Genomic DNA, 21,291 nt, shown 5'->3' with positions numbered 1-21,291 from the left:
TAGGCGTGCCTGGGTGGTTCAGTAGGTTAAGCGTCTGCCTTTGTTTTCTTTTCTTTTTTTTTTTAAAGATTTATTTATTTATTTGACAGAGACAGACACAGCGAGAGAGGGAACACAAACAGGGGGAGTGGGAGAGGGAGAAGCAGGCTTCCTGCAGAGCGGGGAGCCCTATGCGGGGCTCGATCCCAGGACCCTGGGATCATGACCTGAGCCAAAGGCAGACGCTTAACCAACTGAGCCACCCAGGTCCCCCAAGAGTCTGCCTTTGGCTCAGGTCATGATTCTAGGGTCCTGGGATTGAGCCTCACATCTGGCTCCCTGCTGGGTGAGGAGGCTGCTTCTCTCCCCACCCCCTCCTCTGTGCTCTCACTATCTTTCTCAAATAAATAAAATCTTTTTTTTTAAAGATTTTATTTATTTATTTGACAGAGACAGACACAACGAGAGAGGGAACACAAGCAGGGGGAGTGGGAGAGGGAGAAGCAGGCCTCCTGCTGAGCAGGGAGCCCGATGCGGGGCTCGATCCCAGGATATTGGGATCATGACCTGAGCCGAAGGCAGACGCTTAATGACTGAGCCACCCAGGCGCCCCTCAAATAAATAAAATCTTAAAAACCAAACCAAACCAATGTTTATTATCTCACAGTTTCTATGGGTCAGAAAACTGGGTTGCAGTCAAGATGTTGCCTGTTGCAGTCAAGATGTTGCCTGTGTCTGCAGTCTCCTGCAGGCCAAGCTGGGCTGGATGATCTGCCTCCAAGCTCGCCCACATGGCTTGGTGTTTGGTTTTGCCAATTTTAAATACAGTTTTATTTAAGACACTGCATTTTCCACTTATGATACAGTACATGTAAGTTGCAATATTTCCTTTCCCTGTGTACATATTCCATATTCAAGTATCAAGAATGCCCAATTATTTACTATAGCACCTCAACTTTGAAATTACCATGGCATTTGCTACACATATGGGTCCTTCAATATTTTGTGTGGAACAATGGTAAACCTATGCTTAGGTTGGCTGAATCAATCTCTCCCATGAAAGGCCCAAGGGAGATACCATCATTTGGAGGAGCTCCACCACCAGGGAAGCCCCAGACATTCCTCCTGATATGCCTCCTGCACTCTGGGATAGGTTGGTAGTGATAGGGTTGCAGTCTTTCTGTTGATGTTCATATTCTTTCTCCTCTGCAGTCTGATTTTTATCAAGCCATTTGATGATTTGATTACTCTTGTCAAGAATTTTTGGTTTGTCCTCAAAGTAGATCTTGCCTTGAAGTTTTTCATCTTTAATAGCTGCTTGAATGTTGAATGCACAGGATGCAAGCCAGTTCTTGGAAGGCAGAGACAATGGGAATGTCGCTGTCATCAATATCAAAAGTGACTTCCATTTGAGGAACCCTATAGGGTGCAGGAGGTGTTGTCTGTGTGTTCAAACTCGCCAAACAGGTTATTGTCCTTGGTCCTGGCGCACTCACTTCCATAAACCTGAGTAAACACACCAGGCTGGTTGTCAGCATAGGTAGTGAAGGTCTGGGTCCGCTTGGTTGGAAAGGTGGTATTGAGTTTGATGAGGATAGCCATGACTGCCAGTGGTTATAATGCCAAGGGGAAGAGTGACATCCATGCACAGCAAATATTGAAAATTTTTAGATTTGTCTCCATGGAGGATGGTTGCCTGGACCTCCCAGTTCCACAAATGGGTGTCTTCACGATATGACCACTGACTTCCCCTAGATCTAGTGTTGCAAGAAGAGCGAGCATAAAGTCACAGCACATTTTATGACCTGGTACCCCAATCGACACTATCACTTTTGCTCTATTCTAGAAACTGAAAATGAGTCTCTAGGTGCAATCCACACTCAAAGAGAGAAGATTTAGGCTTGACTTCTTGAAAGGAAAATCAGTAGAGAACTTATTTTAAGCCATCAGAAACAGATCAGAAGTACTGGGTAGCTGGTTAGAAAATGGTATGGCAATTTGGTAAATAAGTGGCAACAACATTTTGTGGAATGAGAGAAAACACAAACTAAAATGTTGTCACCAAGAAAGGGAAGAGAAGCTTTTGGATGGCAAAATGCACCATGCCCACTTTTCAAAGACAAAACCCTTCCTTATTTTGATATCTTGAGACATGCTTTTAACTTTATTATTTTCTCTCACCTTTGTGGTTTCCTTTTATATTCTCTTCTCTAAACTGTTAAATTTAATAAATATTTCACTTAATTTGTATGATAAACATGGTTAGATTGTAACATTGCCTGCAAGAATAGCACGGGTCTTACCTCAGTTATTATTATCCTTTAAACATAATATACTTAAAATGCAATAACCTTAAGCATACAACTCAGTGAATTGTTGCATATGTACACTTCCTAACATATCACTTAGACTGGGATAAGGAAGATTTTTGGCTGCCTCTTCCCTATTTCCAGTCTGTATACCCCTCCCCCACTGAAGTTTCTGACATTGGCAAGCATATATTAATTTTACAGTATCTTGAACTTCACCTAAATGAAGCATCTTTTATATTGTTTATTTCTAGCATTTGCATTCTTACAATTTTCTAGAAAGAAATAATAGATTGCTTCTTTCATTTTCAAGGTTTGGGGGGCAGGATGCTCAAGCTTGTTTTTAATATTTTTTTATTACCTTTTTAGTTGAAGAATGTGATTTTTAAATATAATGATACAGGGGCATCTGGGTGGCTCAGTCATCTAAGCATCTGCCTTTGACTCAGGTCATGATCTCAGAGTCCTGGGATGGAGCCCCGCGTCGGGCTCCCTGCTTAGCGTGGAGTCTATTCTTCCTGTCCCTCTCTTTCTGCCCCTTCCCTCTGCTCGTGCTCTCTCTTTCAAATAAATAAATAAAATCTTTAAAAAAATAAATATAATGATACAATATTAAAACTCTTGAAATATATTGTACATCTTCAGAGAAAGGATATTCTAACCTTCGTTTTATCCTCAAAGTCGTATCTTTATTAGCTTTGCTGAATTAAAGGCAGTGCATCACATTTCTTATAATGAGCTAATATCTCTAGCACGTGTCCATTTTTACAAATAAGTGTATACCATTCAGCATCATTGATCCATCAGAAAGCAAACAATCATTTCCTAGGATAACATTCAATTTAAGTAAGAATGTGATTTCAATTTTAGCTTTATATAGTTCTAATGAACTTTTACTTCTTAGCCATATTAATTTTCAATGAATTTTTGTTACAATCCTAACAGATTTGCTGTATGGTAGCTATTCTTTCCATATTTTACTCAATCATAGACATTGCCCTAAAAGTTTTTATCATTCATTCAATCCAATTCTCTAGTTCACTGTACATTCCTTATATCTCTATTAAAATTTGAAAATGCAATTTGATAGACTAAATCTTAGGCTTTTAAAATTATATCTGGCTTAATTTCTGTTTTGATATTTATTATAATTTCTAAACATTTGTATGGGCATTATGTTGTCTAAATTTAAAGTAAAACTGAGATGTGTGTCACCATCTGACTTATTCAGGATTTAGTCTCATTCTAATTCCCAGTTGGGACACTCTAATTGGTCTAGAAAATTATTCTCAAAAATAGCAAGGCATAATTTTGGAAAACTATGAGGCAGAAATAGGGTTCATTTCTCTTCCATTGTTTCCTCCACCCTAATGAGCACAAAAATAATATTAAGTTCAAACAATATTCTATTACGCTTCTCTGAACTAGAGATGTGTATTATTGAAAGTAATACTTCATTGTACAATAATTGAAACTTCCACTAGATACATGAAAAATAATATAAAGTTCAAACAATATTCTATTACGCTTCTCTGAACTAGAGATGTGTAATATTGAAAGTAATACTTCATTGTACAGTAATTGAAACTTCCACTAGATACTTCTTGTGCACCATTGTAGTCTGGGCCCTGACTTTTGCTCTGGCTGCTACTGGAGCATCTAACTCATGGCAGGCTTCACCCAGAATCTGGGCAACACCCCATTTGTCCAAAGCCCTCCTGTATCTCTTGCTTCCTTCTCTAGAGTTTTGTTGATGCTGTCACTTTTTTTTTTTTTAAGATTTATTTACTTATTTGAGACAGAGACAGCAGGGGGAGGGGCAGAAGGAGAGGGAGAGAGAGTCTTAAGCAGATTCTGTGCTCAGAGCAGAGCCTGAAGCAGGGCTCCAATGCACAACCCAGAGATCACAACCCCAGCCCAAACGAGAGTCTGATACTTAACCAACTGCACCACCCTGGTGCTCCTGACGGTGTCACTCTTAAAAGGGTGACCTGGAACTTTGGAGGGTCACTCTTTAAAAAAGTAGAGTTATCCCTGACCAATGGGGGACAGAAACGGTGGATAAATGCTTTTATTCCTTTCTCCAAAAAGACCACTCTGAGACACATTTAATTAAGTTTCTTTACATCTGGCCTTGAGCACAAGTCACCTATAACATTGGCCAACTTAATAAAATTTCCTTGTACTGTTTTTTTTTTTTTCCTCTTTCCTTTTTCCCTTTTCTGGGTCTCAACCTTGGATTAGTTAAAAACAAAACAATAATAAAAACCAAATGACCGACACATGAGCCTTTGTATGAGGTTTTTTTCTTGGAGGCAGGAAGGGAAGACGACTAAAATAGAGTAAATGTGCACATTTCAGTCCTCTCCTCCTCTCCCGCTGTTTCCAGCCCTCCACGCACTTTTATCTGGCCTGGGTCAACTGGCTCTTCGCTTGCTGAGCTAGGGAGGCATTTTCTCTGGGACACGACAGACTGTCAGCTACACCTCCCAGATCTTTGATCCTTCCCCTTTGCTTATGCACAATCCAGAGTGAATGGTAATGACAGGCTGTACTATGTTCTGTGTCTCAAAACAGAACTAGCAGCAGGCGATTTGCTCAAGAAATCAGAGTGCTTGGAGTACCCAACTTGTCATTTGCATCTAGATCTTCTCCAGAAAAGTGGGGATATCAGTGGTGTCTGGTCCCTCTCTTGTTCACTCCGTGTTTGCATTTGATCTGACTGAGTGTAGGCTATAATCCGTATTCCATGCCAGAAAATGCACAACCACTTTTGCCTTTTTGCTTTCTCATCCCTTCTTTGCAAACCACTAAATATTTCATTTTGGGGAAACCTAGAATATAAGTTTAAAAAGATTTGTTTCCTATGCATTTCTATTTACCACATCTGTGGTATTTTAAAAAATATTATATATTTCTCTTAAAATATTTTGTTTCAAGCTTACAAAGTAATAGAACTCATTTTTTGACTTCAGCTCAGATGCCTCTGCTTGATGCTGACCTTTTCTTGATTGTATCCATGAAGCACCTCTAACTTTTCACCTATGGAAAGATTCCCTTTGTTATTTTATTTTTTATTATTTTTTAAGATTTTATTTATTTATTTGTCAGAGAGAGGGAGCACAAGCAGGGTGAGAGGGAGGCAGAGGGAAAAGCAGACTCCCCGCTGAGCAAGGAGCCTGATGCATGACTCGATCCCAGAGCCCTGGGATGATGACATGCACCGAAGGCAGATGCTTAACTGACTGAGCCACCCAGGCATCCCCCCTTTGTTATTTTAAATGCCAGTTCAATAACATCATAGCCTTCAATTTCCAATCTATGCTTTCCTTCCTAAGAACACAGGCATGCCCATTATACAGACTGGCATAATTGAATACACTAAAAAAAATGGAGCCTCAGTAAGTGCTTGAAACGCTATCTTTATGCATATTATTTCCCTAACTTCATAGAAAATAGAACAGAAGTCCATATATACTTGAAGTCTCTAAATAGCTGATGTAAATATGCACTCTATGTATATTCTATGTGTGCATAGGTTCATCCTGAGGCCTTTAGAATTTACATTGACTTTGATTTGGGTTTTTCACTGTCTTATCTAGAAAGATCCAATAAGTTGGATAAGAGACAAGTCTCTATGTACTTTTTAAAAAAATATTTTATTTATTTGAGAGAGAGAGAGCATGAGCAAGAGGGGGGGGAGAGGCAGAGGGAGAAGCAGATTCCCTGCTGAACAGGAAGTCCCACACTAGGCTCCATCCCAGGACCCTGAGTTCATGACCCGAGCTGAAGGCAGATGTTTAACCAACCGAGCCACCCAGAGACTCCTCTACTTTATGTACTTTTGAAAGCTAAGTTGTCTACAGTTCCTGTTTTGTTTATCATTAGAGGTATTTTAAAAAGTCCTCAAATCTTGGCTTGAAGAGAACAAGGAAATATAAAATGGATCAAATGCTTTCAAAAGAATGAATAGAATCCAAAGTTAAGAATTTGATTTTATGTATTTTTACTGTAGATGTATTTATTGGCCCTCTTACTGAGGCTTACAGATTATATATTCATGACATAATTAAAATTATCCTTAAACTTCTGTCAAATAAGGTCTTTATGAATAATTTGAATCTTTAATTAAAACCCAGCTGTAGCATTTAGTGATAAGATCATTTGGATCTGTTTATAAATTGTGTATCAAAGGTACATGTATTTTTTTTGTATAATGAATTTAGCAAATATTGGGGGAAAGTAAATTTCCATAATCCTGACTTCTAACACCATATATTAGTTTTGCTTGTTTTTGAATATTTTATAAATGTAATCATGCATTTTTCTTTATGTTTAGATTTTTTCATACACTATTATGTTTGTGAATTATTGAGGCATAATACTGTGGTTCATTTGTTCTAATTGGTATATAGTATTCTATTGTATGAGTAAAAATTTATTTGTCCACTTTACTGTAAATTGACTTTTAGGTTGTTTTTCATACTGAGTTAATATAAATAATATTGCTATGAACATTATTGTATATGTGTTTTGGTTTGTTCCCACTAAATAAAAGTATATATTAATGTTAATATTTTTTAGGTGAATATGAAAGAATGGAATTTATAGATAATAGAGAATGCAAATATTCAGGACTAGTAAATAATGATAAGCAATCTTTAAAAGTATTTTTACCGATTTACACTATCAGGAAATTAGTTTTCAGGTGCTCCTCGTTCTTATTAATTTGGTATTTTCTGCCTTTACCATTTTAGCCATTCTGTTATATGCATGACTTTAATTTGCCTTTCTCTAATGATTAATGAATTTGAGTGAATTTTATGTGTATTGGCTTTTGGGTATCCTCATCTGTAAAATGCCATTTGAGTTTTTTTGTCTATTTTTTTATGGGTTGGAATTTTGTCTTTTTGATTTACAGATTTTTCTATAATTTTATGAGTCCTTTGCCAAATATGTATAGCAAATATCTTCCTTAAGGATAGTAGTTGATTTTTCTTTTTCTCAGCTCTCTTCAGCTTTATCCCTTTTGAAGAAATCTTTGCTTATGAGGTCTTAAGGGTATTCTCTTATGTTTTCCTCTAAAGCTTTATTATTTCACTTAAACATTAGATCTACAAGACAGCTTGAACTGATTTTTCTGTTTTGTGTAATAGAGATTTGGTTTGGTCTTTTCTATGTAGATATTTAATTAACCTAACACCACTTATTAAAAAGACATTCCCTTCCCAATAGCACTTCAAAGTAACCTATGTTACAAATCAAATGACCTTCTATGTATGAGTCTGCTTCTGCACTTTTGTTCTGTTTTATTAGTCTTCTTGTTGTATTCTAATTGTCTTGCTAACCATACAATTTTCACTGTATTATTAACTAATATCTCAAACATACAATCCATTCACAATGCAATTTATTTATTTTTCACAATAATAAATAGAATTTTCTATTTCAGAATGCTCAATTTAAATTTTTTATAACTTCTCATATTCAATTAGGTCTTCAAAGTTTTTGCCTCATAACGTAGTTGATGAAGACTCTATTCTTAGAGTAGACATGACAACTAAACAATTTTCTTCTGAGTCTCTGGTTTTTAATTATCTTCAAAATACGTTTGTCTTGGTGAATTTTTTAGAACACTTGATTTTTCACTTAGTTAAAATTACATAATAGAACTCCAGATATGCTTAATTAGAAATGTTATATTAATTTCAATACGCTGAAAAGGAAATGATTCCACTACCAACCTCCCAGCATTAAGAAACTTAAACTTTTATCTCAAGATAACTCCTGATACAGCATTTAACACAAGAGCCAAATGAAACTGCTGGCTTCAATAAGACCATAAAATACAAATGTAAATTTTAATTTTCTCTTGTTTTGGTTTCTTTTTTTAAGATGAAAAGTAAATAGAACTTCTACTTCCAGTCACGAAGAAGTAGCAGTGACTAGATTTTTCTTTTTGCCCCAAACAACCATAAAACTAGATAAAATATATGAAAACAATTTTCGGGAATGCCTGGATGGCTCAGTTGGTTAAGCATCCAGCATTTGATTTCGGCTCAGGTCATGATCTCTGGGTCATGGGATCAAGTCTGGTGTCAGGATCCACACTGCGTTTGGGGCCTGCTTAAGATTCTCTCTTTTCCTCTCTTTCTTCCCCTCCTTATCCCTACTTATGCACGTTCTCTCTCTTTAAAATAAATAAATAAGAGAAAAAAAGAAGAAAGAAAATAATTTTCAGACATTAGACACAAAGAAGCACAAGACAATGATTCCTGAGAGAAGGGAATCTATAAGACGAACCCCACAACTGCCCCTGGCGGAAGGTCTGGGGGAAGCATGGATGGCTGAACCCAAAGCAGAGCCTACTGTGGAACCCATAAATAATTCAGCAGACAATGAAGGAAACTGAGGTTGGGGAGGGAGGATAGGCAGTTGTTAATACTTTTTATTCTTTTCTTTGTATTTAAATATAGTTGAAACCTGTTCTTTAGTGCCAAGTCCTTAACCCATTAATAATTCCCTGTTGAAAATTTCCTTATTGCACAATCCTGCCTTCACTTTTGTTGAATGGCTCCCTTCCCATTTTGTTGTCTGCTTTTAACATTTTTGTGAAAGTTTCTGTAAAGAAAAATCTAGAAAAGTCTTTCAAAACTTTCATAAAATCTGTTATTTAGACCAAAGTCTGTCTTCACATAGTTATTAGAGTGCCTATTTGCTGTTTGATTGATTCTGCATGCAAACTGTTAATGTGATGATCTAAGTATAAAGAATCAAAGTGAATCATAATGTAATTTTATTTCATGTTCACAGGAAATGACAATCTTTTATGGGATTGTATACTTTATACATTCCCTTTCCATTATCATCAAGAATAAGCAATTAGTAATTGAGAGAAATTGATTTGAAAAATGAATTGATCCAAAACAGTAGAAGAATCTGGATTTCCTCCTTCATAGTTTTATTAAAATGGAAATTTGCAGCATAATTCTACTTTCTGTTATTTCATCAATTGATTCAAAATTTAATATTCATTTACATTCATTTACATTTTACAAAATTTAATATTCATTTACATTACTGTAATAAAATATAGATTATGTTAAGAATAAATTAGTAGCAGTGTCATAGGAATGAGGTTCAAGATGGTGGCATTGGAAGATCCTAAATTCACCTCTTCCCATGAACACAACAAATTTACAACTACATATAGAATAATTTTCTCTGTTAAAAGACCTGAAAACCAGATAAACAGAGCCTCCACAACAAAGGATAAAAGGGCAGTATCAAAATGGGTAGGAGAGGCAGAGACATAATCTTGCAAAATAAAACAAATACCACCCCAGGCATAGCAATTCACAATCAGGAGAGATCTCAAAAATATAGAACTTTTCCTTGAGATGCAGGAGTCTTTGCTCTACATCAGGCACCGCAACCCCTAGATCCTACATAGGAGAGATGAGCCCCCAAAACGCTTGGCTTTGAAAACCATGGAGGTTATGTCCAGTAAAACCATGGAACTGTAGGGAATGGAGAACCTGCTCTTTTTAAAATTTTATTTTATTTTTCATTTTTTAGTTGGGGGGAGAGAGAGAAAGAGAGAAAGAGGAGGGGCAGAGGAAGAGAGAGAGAATCTTAAGGAGGCTCCATGCCCAGCACAGAGCCTAACATGGGGCTCTATCTCATAACCCTAAGATCATGAACTGAGCCAAAATCAAGAGTCAGATGCTTAACTGACTGAGCCACACAGGCACCTCAGAGAACCTGTTCTTAAAGGGCTTGCACAAAGATTCACTTGCCCTAGCACCTAGTGCCAAAACACCATTTTGAAAAGTGCCTAGACCATATGTGAAAGAGATCCACTTAATAGTTTTAAAGGATCTTCTAGAGAGGCAGAAATTTGTTGTGATGCTCTCCAGGGACAGAGACAGTGGTAGGAGCCATTTTTGCTATCTCATTCTAATGTGCTCATGTTGGTGCTGGCAGGTGCCATTTTGGAACTCTTAACTTGTGAGTGCCAGAAGGCATACCCCACTGAAGGCTCTTCCCACCTCTGAGCCACAGCCACGCATCAGCCAGGCTAGGCAAGAGCCCTGCCCTCCTGTGTGCTGCCGTCATGCACCACAGCAGACCCAGGTGAGAGCCTATCCTGAACCCACACTGCAGCTACAGTCTCATCAAAGAAGACAGGCATGTGCAGATCACAAAGGGAACACTGTTGAGTGTCTAAGATATAGCACTGAGAGCCCCATGAGACATGTCCTACACAGGGTACTCCTTTAAGACTGGTAGAGGTAGCTGATTTGCCTAATACATAGAAATCAACACAGAGAGACAGGCAAAATGAGGAGACAGAGCAATATATTCCAAATGAAAGAATAAAACAGAACCTCAGATAAAGACCTTAATAAGACAGAGATGAGCAATCTACCTGATAAGGAGTTCAAGGTAATTGTTATCAAGATGCTCACTGAAGTTTGGAGAACTGCGAACTTCAATAGATAGAAAATATAAGAAAGTACCAAACAGAAGTTACAGACTTCAAGAATACAATAACTGAACTAGAAGGTACACTAATGGGGCTCAACAGCAAACTGGATGAAGCAGAAGAAAGGATCAGTGAGTTGGAAAACAAAACAATGAAACTCACCCAGACAAAACAGCAAAAAGAAAAAAATAATTTTAAAAAGTGAAGATATCTTAAGGGACCTTTGGAACAACATCAACAGAGAACATTCACATTATAGGGATAACAGAAGAAGATTAAAGGGCCAGGAAACATAATTGAAAAAAAAATGGCAGAAAATTTTTCTGATCTGGGGAGGAAACAGATCCAGGAAGCCCATAGAGTTCCAAGATGAACTACAGAGATCCCTACCAATATACATTATAATTAAAATGGTAAAAGTCAAAGATAGAGAATCTTAAAAGCAGTAAGAGAAAAAAATAATTTGTTACATATAAGGGAAACCTCATGAGGCTCTCAGCAGAATTTTCACAGAAACTTTGCAGGCCAGAAGAGAGTGGCCCTGAAAACTATGACACTGATGAAACATTTTTAAGAATACACAAACAAAGTGAAAGATATTCCATGCTTACGGATTGGAAAATTTAATATTGTTAAAATGTCCATACTACCCATCAACAGGTTTGATGCAATACCTACACAAATCCCAATGGCATTTTCCACAGAACTAGAACAAACAATTCTAAAGTTGGTATGGAATCGGATAAGATCCCAAATAGCCAAAGCAATCCTGAGAAAGAACAAAGGTGGAGATCTCACACTCCTTGATTTCAAACTATACTACACTATTGTAATAATACCACTATGGCATTGGCATAAAAACACACACAGAGATCAACTGAACGGAACTGAGAGCCCAATAATAAATCCACACATATGTGGGCAACTAATTTATAACAAAGGAACCAAGAACATATAATGGAGAAAGGACAGGCTCTTCAATAAATGGTGCTGGGAAAACTGGACAGCCACATGCAAAAGAATAAAACTAGACAATCTTACACCATATATAAAAATTAACTCAAAATGAATTAAAGACTTATATGTAAGACCTCAAATCTAATATTCCTAAAAGAAAACAAGGGGATAAGCAACCTGATTTCAGTTTTAGTGTTGTGTTTGTGAATCTGGTTCTAAAGTCAAGGAAAACAAAATTAAAAAATAAATAAATGTGACTATATCAGACTTACACTAAAAAGCTTCTGCACAGTGAAGGAAACCATTAACAAGATGAAAAGGCAACCTACTGAATGGGAGAACATATTTGCAAATCATATATTGGGTAAGGGGTTAATATCCAAAATATATAAAGAACTCATGCAACTCAACAATAAAGAAAGCAAACAACCAGTTTAAAAAATGGGCAGCGAATTTTAAAATACATTTTTCCAAAGAAGACATACTGATAGCCAACAGACAAATGAAAATATGTTTAACAGCACTATTATGGAAATGCAAACCAAAAGCACAATGAGATACCACGTTACACCTGTTAGAATGGCTACTATGAAAGGGCAAGTAATAACACATGTTGGAAAGGATGAAGAAAAAAAGGAACATTCATGTACTGCTGGTGGAAAGGTGAATTGGTGTAACCATTATGGAAAACTGTATTAAAAAATTAAAAATAGATCTACCATATGATCTAGTGATTCCACTTGTGGATATTTATTCAAAGAATACAAGAACACTAATCTGAAAATATATATGCACCCCTATGTTCATTTGAGCATTATTTACAACAGCTAAGAAATTGAAACAACCTTAGTGTCCAAGTGTCCATCAATGGATGAATGAAGACGAGGTATATTTATATATACAATGGCATACTACTCAGCCATAAAGAAGAATGAAATCTTACCACTTGTGACAACATGGATAGATCTTGAGGGTAGTATGCTAAGTGAAATAAGTCAGATGAAGAAGACAAATACCATATGATTTCACTCGTATATGGAATCTAAAGAACAAACAAAGCAATATAAAAGCAAACTCATAGATACATAAAACGAATTTATATTTACAACAAGGAAGGGAATTTAGGGGTGGGCATAATGGTCAAGAGGGTCAACTGTATGGTGTTGGATGGTGACTAGACTTCTTTGGTACCACTCTGTAGCATATACAGATGTTGATTTATAATGTACACCTGAAACTTACATAATGTCATATACTAATTTTACTTTAATAATAATAATAAAAGAATGAATAAACCTAAGCAAATGGATATATTTTTTCACACTAAATGATGCCAGTTAATTGGTCCACGTTTTCTGTCTACAGAATGCTGAACTCCAACTGACATTACATCAAAATGAAGAAATATTTTAGATTATATGAATGAATAAGAAAATGAAAAATAAGTGTTATTGAATTCAACAGGAGATATGGCAACACTTGAAATAAATAAATAAATAAATAAATAACAACAACTAATTATCTTAGTAATTCTGAATGAAAACTTTGGCCTCAGTGGCCCTTCACAGTAGGAAGAAAGCCCAGGTCTCTCCCAGTATATGGTAGTCCATGTTATGGCACATGCCAGCCTATGAAATGGGCATATAGACTTGAACAAAGGAGCAAGTCTGAGTTTCCCAATCACTAGATTTGTCATTATGGTACATTTCAGTAAGTAGAGTAGAATCATAATTTTTTCACCTCACTGAAAGGCGTTTTCTGCTGAGCACCATGCAACTGTATCTAAAAGAGATGATGATACTCATGGGCTGAATCTCCCTAAGTCTTGGCAAATGGTTCTCCTAATGGATGGTCATGGACTGGGAGCAGGAAATAAGATTATTTTTAGAATTAATACTGATTAAATTTCAGAGTTATGAGTAGGCAACAAATCTGGACCTCTTACCTCCTTCCTGCTAAAATTTTTATCATTATTGAAGCAAAAAAATTGCTCTCATCTCTTCTCTGGGAAGTTTACTGATGAAGCAAATTTTATAAATCCAAAATGTTCACTGGATATATTTGCTAGGAGAAGAGTTAAGAAAAGGAAAACACAAAGTGAAATTTTTCTCATTATCCTGAATCCTTTTATAATAACAATGATATATGTATATTTAAAACTGTTCACATCCAGTGTAGTATTTTGAAGTGACCTAATGGGGAAAAAAAAAAAAACTATTGTACAGTCTACTTCTAAACTCTTGATGATGATAATTTTAAACTCTGAACAAAATATGGGGCGCCTGGGTGGCTCAGTCAGTTGAGCGTCTGCCTTCAGTTCAGGTCATGATCTCAGGGTCCTGGGATCGGGTCCTGCATTGGGCTACCTGCCCAGTGAAGAACCTGCTTCTTCCCCCCTTCTCCCATCACCCACTTGTGTGCTCACTCTCTCTCTTTCTTTATCTCAAATAAATAAATAAAATCTTAAATAAGAATATGAAAAAACAGACACTATCTCTATAAGCATCAGTTTCCTCATCTTTAAAACAGAGGTGTTAAACAATATCATCACAGGGTTTTAGGAGGAGGTTCTTTAGAACCTTGCCTTTAGAGAGCTTACAGCATGTAGTTCCTGGATTTGGTAAGTCTTTTCAAATGTCTGCTGTTAGGGAAAAGAAAAAGAAAAAGATCAGAAGACAAAGCGAGCATTAATAAACTCATATACATTCCTATCACATGGAAAAGTCTCTAGACTGGGGAGCAAGTTTTCTAGAACTCTCTCCTTGGAAGTGTGACAAGGACTTTGGGAAACAAGATTTCATCAGAGCGAATCTTCCTGGATCCTACAGTCACCCCCTGAGGTCCTAGATTTACTTCATAAAGAACCCCATAGATAACAGCATGGTTTGGGGAACACTGGTGACTCCAGAACCTACTTCCAAATCATTAACTTCCAAATTGCTGTGAGGATTTTAGTGAAGCTTCCTTCCTATCGCATCCTTCATCAGAATGCAATGAAAGATTAAAGCTCTCTTCCTGTATGTTAGGCCAGAGGCTGGCAAAGTCACAGAGAAATGCATTTGAGCAATTAAATTCAAGTCTCAGATGGTCTGAAACTCTACCCTTTCCTAGGTCATGGCGGTTGTCCTAGACCCCCATTTGTATATATCCTTTGAGGGGCATTTAAAAATGATGGCCAGACCAGAGAACAAGCCTTCTTTCCCTGGTGTATGTAGAAGTAAATGAGTCTAAGGAGTAACCCAAACTGCCCCAGAAAAAAATGTATTACTACTCTGTGAGGTCAGAGGAGCACAGAAAGAGGAGGAATAATGGGAACCAGCTTACAAGAAGAATTTTGTTACACTGCCCCTGAGGACCCAGATGTGTGACCACACTGTTTTGGTAAGGTGGCAGGGAACAGAACAACTTGGGCGGATGAGTTGCAGAGAGAGAATGAGTCAAAGACCTGGGCCTCTGGCAAGGAGAGAAAGTGCTCTCAAAGAGATGCACACAGACAGAGGGGTAGAAGTGAGCTTAGAGGTGAAGCCGGCGGAGTCTCAAACTTTAGAACTGTTTCAGGAGAAGGGATTAAGAACAAAAGCACTTGGGATCATAGCAGACAAGAAGCCCATCTCTAAATCGGAATTTCTACAAGTGAAAGTTAAGCTGGGTCATGGAATCCTCTATTTACTGAGGACAGCAGCTTCAGTGTTGCTAGATCTCCTAAGCAGGGATATTTACTGGTGTGACTATCAGCACCTCATGAGAGGGCAGGCATCCTGACACAGCTTAGAAAAATCCAGATGTATATGTTTGGAGAAACCTCACCACTTTAGGAATGAACACTGAGTCTTAGGAAAAGAGAGTACAAAGGATTTTTAAAAAGCAAGAAATATTAAAAATGGTAAAAAAATAAAGTTACAAAATTGCTAAGGATGGCCCCTATAATAGTTATACTTAATAGTGAAGAATCAAAATTAAAACATAAAGAAAGAAAAGAGAAAAAGGGTCTACCGACCATAAGCACAAAGAAGAAGAGGTGGCACTATTCTCCCATCTGGAATAGGGCAGGAAACTCTTATCATCTAAGTTTTTTTATTTTCCTGTTGGCCCAAATGAGAAAGATGGTAAGTGCAATGCTAATGGTTCATCTTGGACATGAACTGGCTGTGCTCTCAGCTAGTTTGTGGCTTCTATTACAGTCAAAGTCAGCAGAGTAGGATTGAGTTCTATCCAAAGAGAATGCATGCAGTAAGCTAAGAACTGCATCCTACCCCAAACTGGGACCACTCCATGTTATGTACATCTACCACAAGGATGTTACATAAGATAGCAAGGTCTAAAATCTCACTGGTTTACCTGGTTTAGCTTCCTGACTGATTAAACCTAGTCCAAAGTTATCTTTAACTTATTAATCTAAGACCTAGCATTCTAAATCAAGCATACTTAATAAATGAGCCTAATCATATTCACTAAGATTCTCATTTTACCTTTCTTAAAGAATAGGGAATTGATAATATTCTTCAAGAAATTCAAAGAGCCTATTCTGGGAATGAGCTAAAAGAAATGTATCTGAGAGTTCACAACAGAATATAAAACAGCATTCCCTCCAAAGCAGGACCTGTGGAATCCTACTCTTAAAAATTCAAATTTTAACATATACTAATCAATTTATGTCCTGCTATATTTTGCTTAAAATGTTAAAAAAATTATTTTTTCTAATGTGCATACCACATTTGTTACAATAAAAAAACTAAAGTGAATGTCGATGGTTCAGTGGTTGGCATCTTCCTAAAGAAAAACCAAAGTAAACCAGTGGTTTTATTTGGTTGAGTAGAAGCTGGAGAAAGTAAATGACCAAATAATAAAAGTAAACAGCAAAAACTTATCAAAAAGTCAGAATGTTGTAACAAAAATAGAAACCTTGGCATATGTATTTAGTTAACACATACTTATTGTATGACTAATATAACTCAAATTTTGTTGGGCCCTGCCCAAAAAGTAACATTTTGGGGTTAAAATGCATATTAGGGAAAATATATGAACATTAGCAAAAAAAAAGAAAATTAAAATCTAGCAGTAAGAGTCCTTTAGCACAGGGGTACAGAGTTTGTCACTAGAACATTTAATAGGGACACTGAGCTCAGACTGCTTTGTGGAGAAAAGAGTACTAATTAATAAGCAGAATTAAATAAAAGGACATTACAGAATAAAAAACTTTTTTCTGTGTGTAGGGAAAGACAAAAACAAAATAAGATGGCAATAGAAAATTTAAAAAATGTTTAAGAAAAGGCAAATAATTGAATACGAGATGAGAACAGGAGAAAAATATATACAAATATTTTTTAATGATTTTGCATTGAGGAAGAAAAAAACTAATTCTGATACCATGATACTGTATTAGACATCAAAGAATGGGGAGGAAGCACATAGACCTTAGGGCCCAGTGGCTTCGGTTCATGTCTTAACTCATAAGAGGGACAGGAGAAGTAGTGTTCCAGGACTTCAGCACTTCAGTTGCCTTATGTGAAAATGAAGAATAATAGTCCCAGAATTCTGGGCATCTCCAAGGGTGAGCATAGAGCTGTCCAAGGCCACTTCCCACTCATGTTCAAACTTTTTAAATTATAAACTGTTCATTATCATATTTCTGTATCTTTTGTACCATTTATAAAACAGAAAAATCCAAGAACAACCAAAATACTAAGTATTTGCATCATGCCATGAAATGAATATTGCTTCAAAGGACCACTTCTATTTCCAAACATTCCAACCCAACCCAAACTTGTCTGTAATCCTGTAAAACTTGACAACTTTTTAACATGATTTCATCACCAAAATTTGAACTTTGGAAGTGATATCAATAGATTGACTAACAATTATTTAATTATTAACTATATAGAGTTGTTACTCTATCCAACCAGCTTTCAACAGACGAACATTTTGTGGAGGTTTTAATTCAATCTTTCATTATATTTGATCATTAATATCATTATTATCAATTCAATTTAGTAGTACCAATTATACCAATATTATGATAAAAGTTGCCTTATGAGTTAGAAGATTATTAGAAAATTGGTTTTAAATATAATAGCCTTTGCTCAGCCTTTCCAGCAAAAGCAGCCCTTGCCCTCATGAGAAATGTCATTGCTTAGGGTACAAATCAAAAGTGAAATTTCAGCTAATTTTGGATTCTAAATCTCTCATGGGAATATTATCTCATGCCATCAGGTTGTACTGATAACGGTTCTCAATGGGCCTTATCTTTAAGTAGTGCCCATTTTTCCTCACTGGTAAAATTCTTATCAATTTCCAATTCCAAATAACTGAAGAATTGAGTACATATGAATTTTGTTTATGAGTGGAACTTGGTAGTTTGAGAGCACCCATGCAAATTACACTGTCCAACTATGAATTTTTATAGGCTAGAAGGACCATAAGTCTCTCATAAAATCATTCCTTGTGCTTCTGCTGCCATGATCCCAGGCCATTACCCTTAGGCAGATGAAGCAACATTAGAATTATTCCAAGTGTTTATTCACAAGGTGCTGTCAGGGTCATTGACACATAACATACAGATGACTCCAGATTAAATGCTTCTTAGATCAGCTGAGGCCCATGCTAGATCTTTAGCTCGAAACAAATGAAGTGATTTCTGTAAGCAGTTACCTAGACCCTTAAGGGCATCAGTAAATAAAGCTAAGAGATAACATCTTTTTTTTAAATACAACTTTGGCTTTTATTCTCATTGTTTAATCACAAAAATAATATTAATATATTGTTTCTAATATTATATATGTTTCGTTACTGATTCTATCAACTGTTTACAAGACTAATAAGAGATAACATAATTTTCTTGTTCTCAGCCTCTCACAAGGCACTAAGTTAACATAGGCTCCTCTTTTTTGTTTTGTTTTGTTTTGTTTTGTTTTAAGAGAGAGAGGGAGAGAGTGTGGGGCAGATGGAGAGGGAGAGAGAGAATCTTAAGCAGGCTCCCCCTCCAGCGTGGAGCCCCAATGCGGGGCTCAGTCTCACAATCCAGAGATCGTGACCTGAGTCGAAATCAAGAGACAGATGTTTAATGGACTGAACCACCCAGTCACCCCTAGGCTTTTCCTTTTCTGAATGATCATTTACTGGTTTCTTTTCCAATATCAGTCATTTCCTCTTCTTTCCATTTATCATTATTTTCACCCGGAGCCTCTGGGAAATGCCATCAGGTCCCATCAAAGGATGACCCACAGAGCTGGTGGCAATGTGACTCTGGCTAATCCAGCTCAAGTACAAATTTATCAGACTACTTCATCTCTTGACTAGGAGAGGGGCAGGAACCATTGATCCTAGCTTAACCAGGTGAGGGAAACACACAACCTAACCCATCACCCCCTTAAGAATTGGGATAGTAAAATTTTGAGGAAGTGCCAAGAGTAATATTTAGCAACCAATCCTTCGTCTGGAACCCATAAACACAATGCAGATCTTAGTACTCTAGGATCAGGGAGATAGAAAAATAAAATAAAATAAAAGTAGGAAAGAAGCTTATGTAAGTTCCTGTGCCATCTGCTATCCCTTCTACCTTATCCTCCCCACAATATTTCAACTCCAATATTCTAATAATCCAATCCAATATTTCAACAATCCAATAATGATCCGTCTTTATTTCCAGGCATATGGAGTTCTAACACACATTCATCCAACTGTACAAGCCATTTCTTCAGTCTTTCCTTGTTGGGGTTACTGTAGAGCAAGAAATCATCCGTAATACCTGGCTTGCTAAAATGTAACATGGAGGCTGCTGAGGGCAGGGAAGGTTTGGAGAAGGCCGTGAGCTTTGGAATGCCGAGGCCTGCGTGACCACTCTGCCCTAGGAATGCCGTGGGGAGTTGCCTTCCTGAAGCTTTCTTAGCCCAAACAGCCGCCCCGGGATCTAAAAGGTGTCTGCATTGTCCCCTAGGCTATGTTTAGCAGAACGTGTAGAACATGCAGATTAGCATATCATATCTTTCCCGTAAATAGATCCTCCCAGTTCCAGTAAGACCCCTTGTCACACTTCACGTGCTTAAGAAACAGAGTGAAAAAGATTCATGATTTGTGATTACCCTGAAGGACCAATAAAAGCTGGAGCAAAGAAGAGGAAACGGTCTGTGTTTCTGAGTGTTGACTCCCTTGCCTTCTCCTCTCTTTCACAGCAAAGTCTGGAGTCATCTTTCATCCATCGGTACAGGGATTGCTGGCCATTACCGGCATTTCCTTACCCTGATGTTTTTGTAAGTAGGTGCTTTAACTACTTCTTTATGGATGGAGAGATATATGATAAGCCCATTGTATATGATGCTCCTTGGACCATTGTAATATTGCACCTAAGGTAAAGTTGTTTCTACCATCAGATAATATATAAGCAGAGGATCGAAACTGAACATTTTCTGTGATAATTCTTTTCCTTTAAGATTTTATTTATTTATTTTAGAGAGAGCATGCAGAGGGAGGAGCAGAGGGAGAGGGACAAGCAGACTCCATGCAGAGCCTGATTCAGGGCTTGAACCCATGACCCTGAGATCATGACCTGAGCTGAAATCAAGAGTCAGACGCTTAACCGACTGAGCCATCTAGGCGCCCTTCTGTGATAATTCTTTTAGAAAGTTAGAACTTAATTACTAGGTATGCAAACCCAAAATAAGAATGAGAATTGGTTCCAGTCAAGACCCACTGATACAGACACCAAGCTAGAGGCAACAGTAAATGCATTCCACCTGCTAGCTATGGTCCACTTCCAGTTAGGCCCCACTAAGTAGGTAGATCTCTTTAGTTGCTTTTAGTTTATGATGGTCTTGTTGACAAGCAGAAATGCTATTAGTCACTTTTCAAATTTCTGAGGATGACAGTAGGCTGCATCTTTATTGTGCCTTTTTTTAAATTTTGCATTACTTGTATCCTTCCACAACCACTCATCTTGTGCAGCAAAAGATCAAAGACAACACAAGAAAAAAATTATAAAAAATTATGATTAGGGCAAGATGGCAGAGGAGTAGGAGACCTGGATTTCGTCTGGTCTCAGGAATTCAGCTGGATAGGGATCAAACCATTCTGAACACCTACGAACTCAACAGGAAATTGAAGAAAAGAATAGCAACAACTCTCTGAACAGAAAAGCGACCACTTTCTGGAAGGTAGGACATGCGGAGAAGTGAATCCGAGGCGATATTCGGGAGGATAGACGGCGGGGGAGGGGGCCTCCATCGGCCGCTTCTGGCAAGTGATAGAGCCCCGGAGCACAAAATCAGAACTTTTAGAAGTCGGCTCCACTGAGGACGTTGCTCCAGTGGCTAAGCGGGGGTAGAACCCTTGCTGGACAGTGTGCTCTCAGGACCCTCGGGGTCACAGAAAGACCGGGGGTGCCTGAGTGTGGCAGAGCTCCAGGTATCGGAGCGGAGAAGCTGGCTGCAGAGAGGGAGCCGAGGTGTGGGCTCTCAGCTCGGGGTTGCCATAAACCGTGATCAGTGGCACAGTCGGGCCACTGCTCCTCCAGCAGGGACCCAAAAAGCGGCAGATCTGGGGAGACTCCCCTTCCTCCCCCGGAGC

General features: G+C 37.6%; 1 pseudogene; it reads right to left on the bottom strand.

Annotated features, from left to right (window-relative positions):
- Positions 1-974: 974 nt before the first annotated feature.
- LOC114206210 (heat shock cognate 71 kDa protein pseudogene) overlaps positions 975-21,291 on the bottom strand; it is a 31,831-nt pseudogene continuing 11,514 nt past the window's right edge.

The sequence above is a fragment of the Eumetopias jubatus genome, unplaced genomic scaffold (assembly GCF_037043125.1).
Source record: "Eumetopias jubatus isolate StellerSeaLion01/CBP00866 unplaced genomic scaffold, mEumJub1_p1.0 scaffold_2, whole genome shotgun sequence".
Taxonomy (NCBI): Eukaryota; Metazoa; Chordata; class Mammalia; order Carnivora; family Otariidae; genus Eumetopias; species Eumetopias jubatus.
This window is presented reverse-complemented; position numbering and strand designations above follow the sequence as displayed.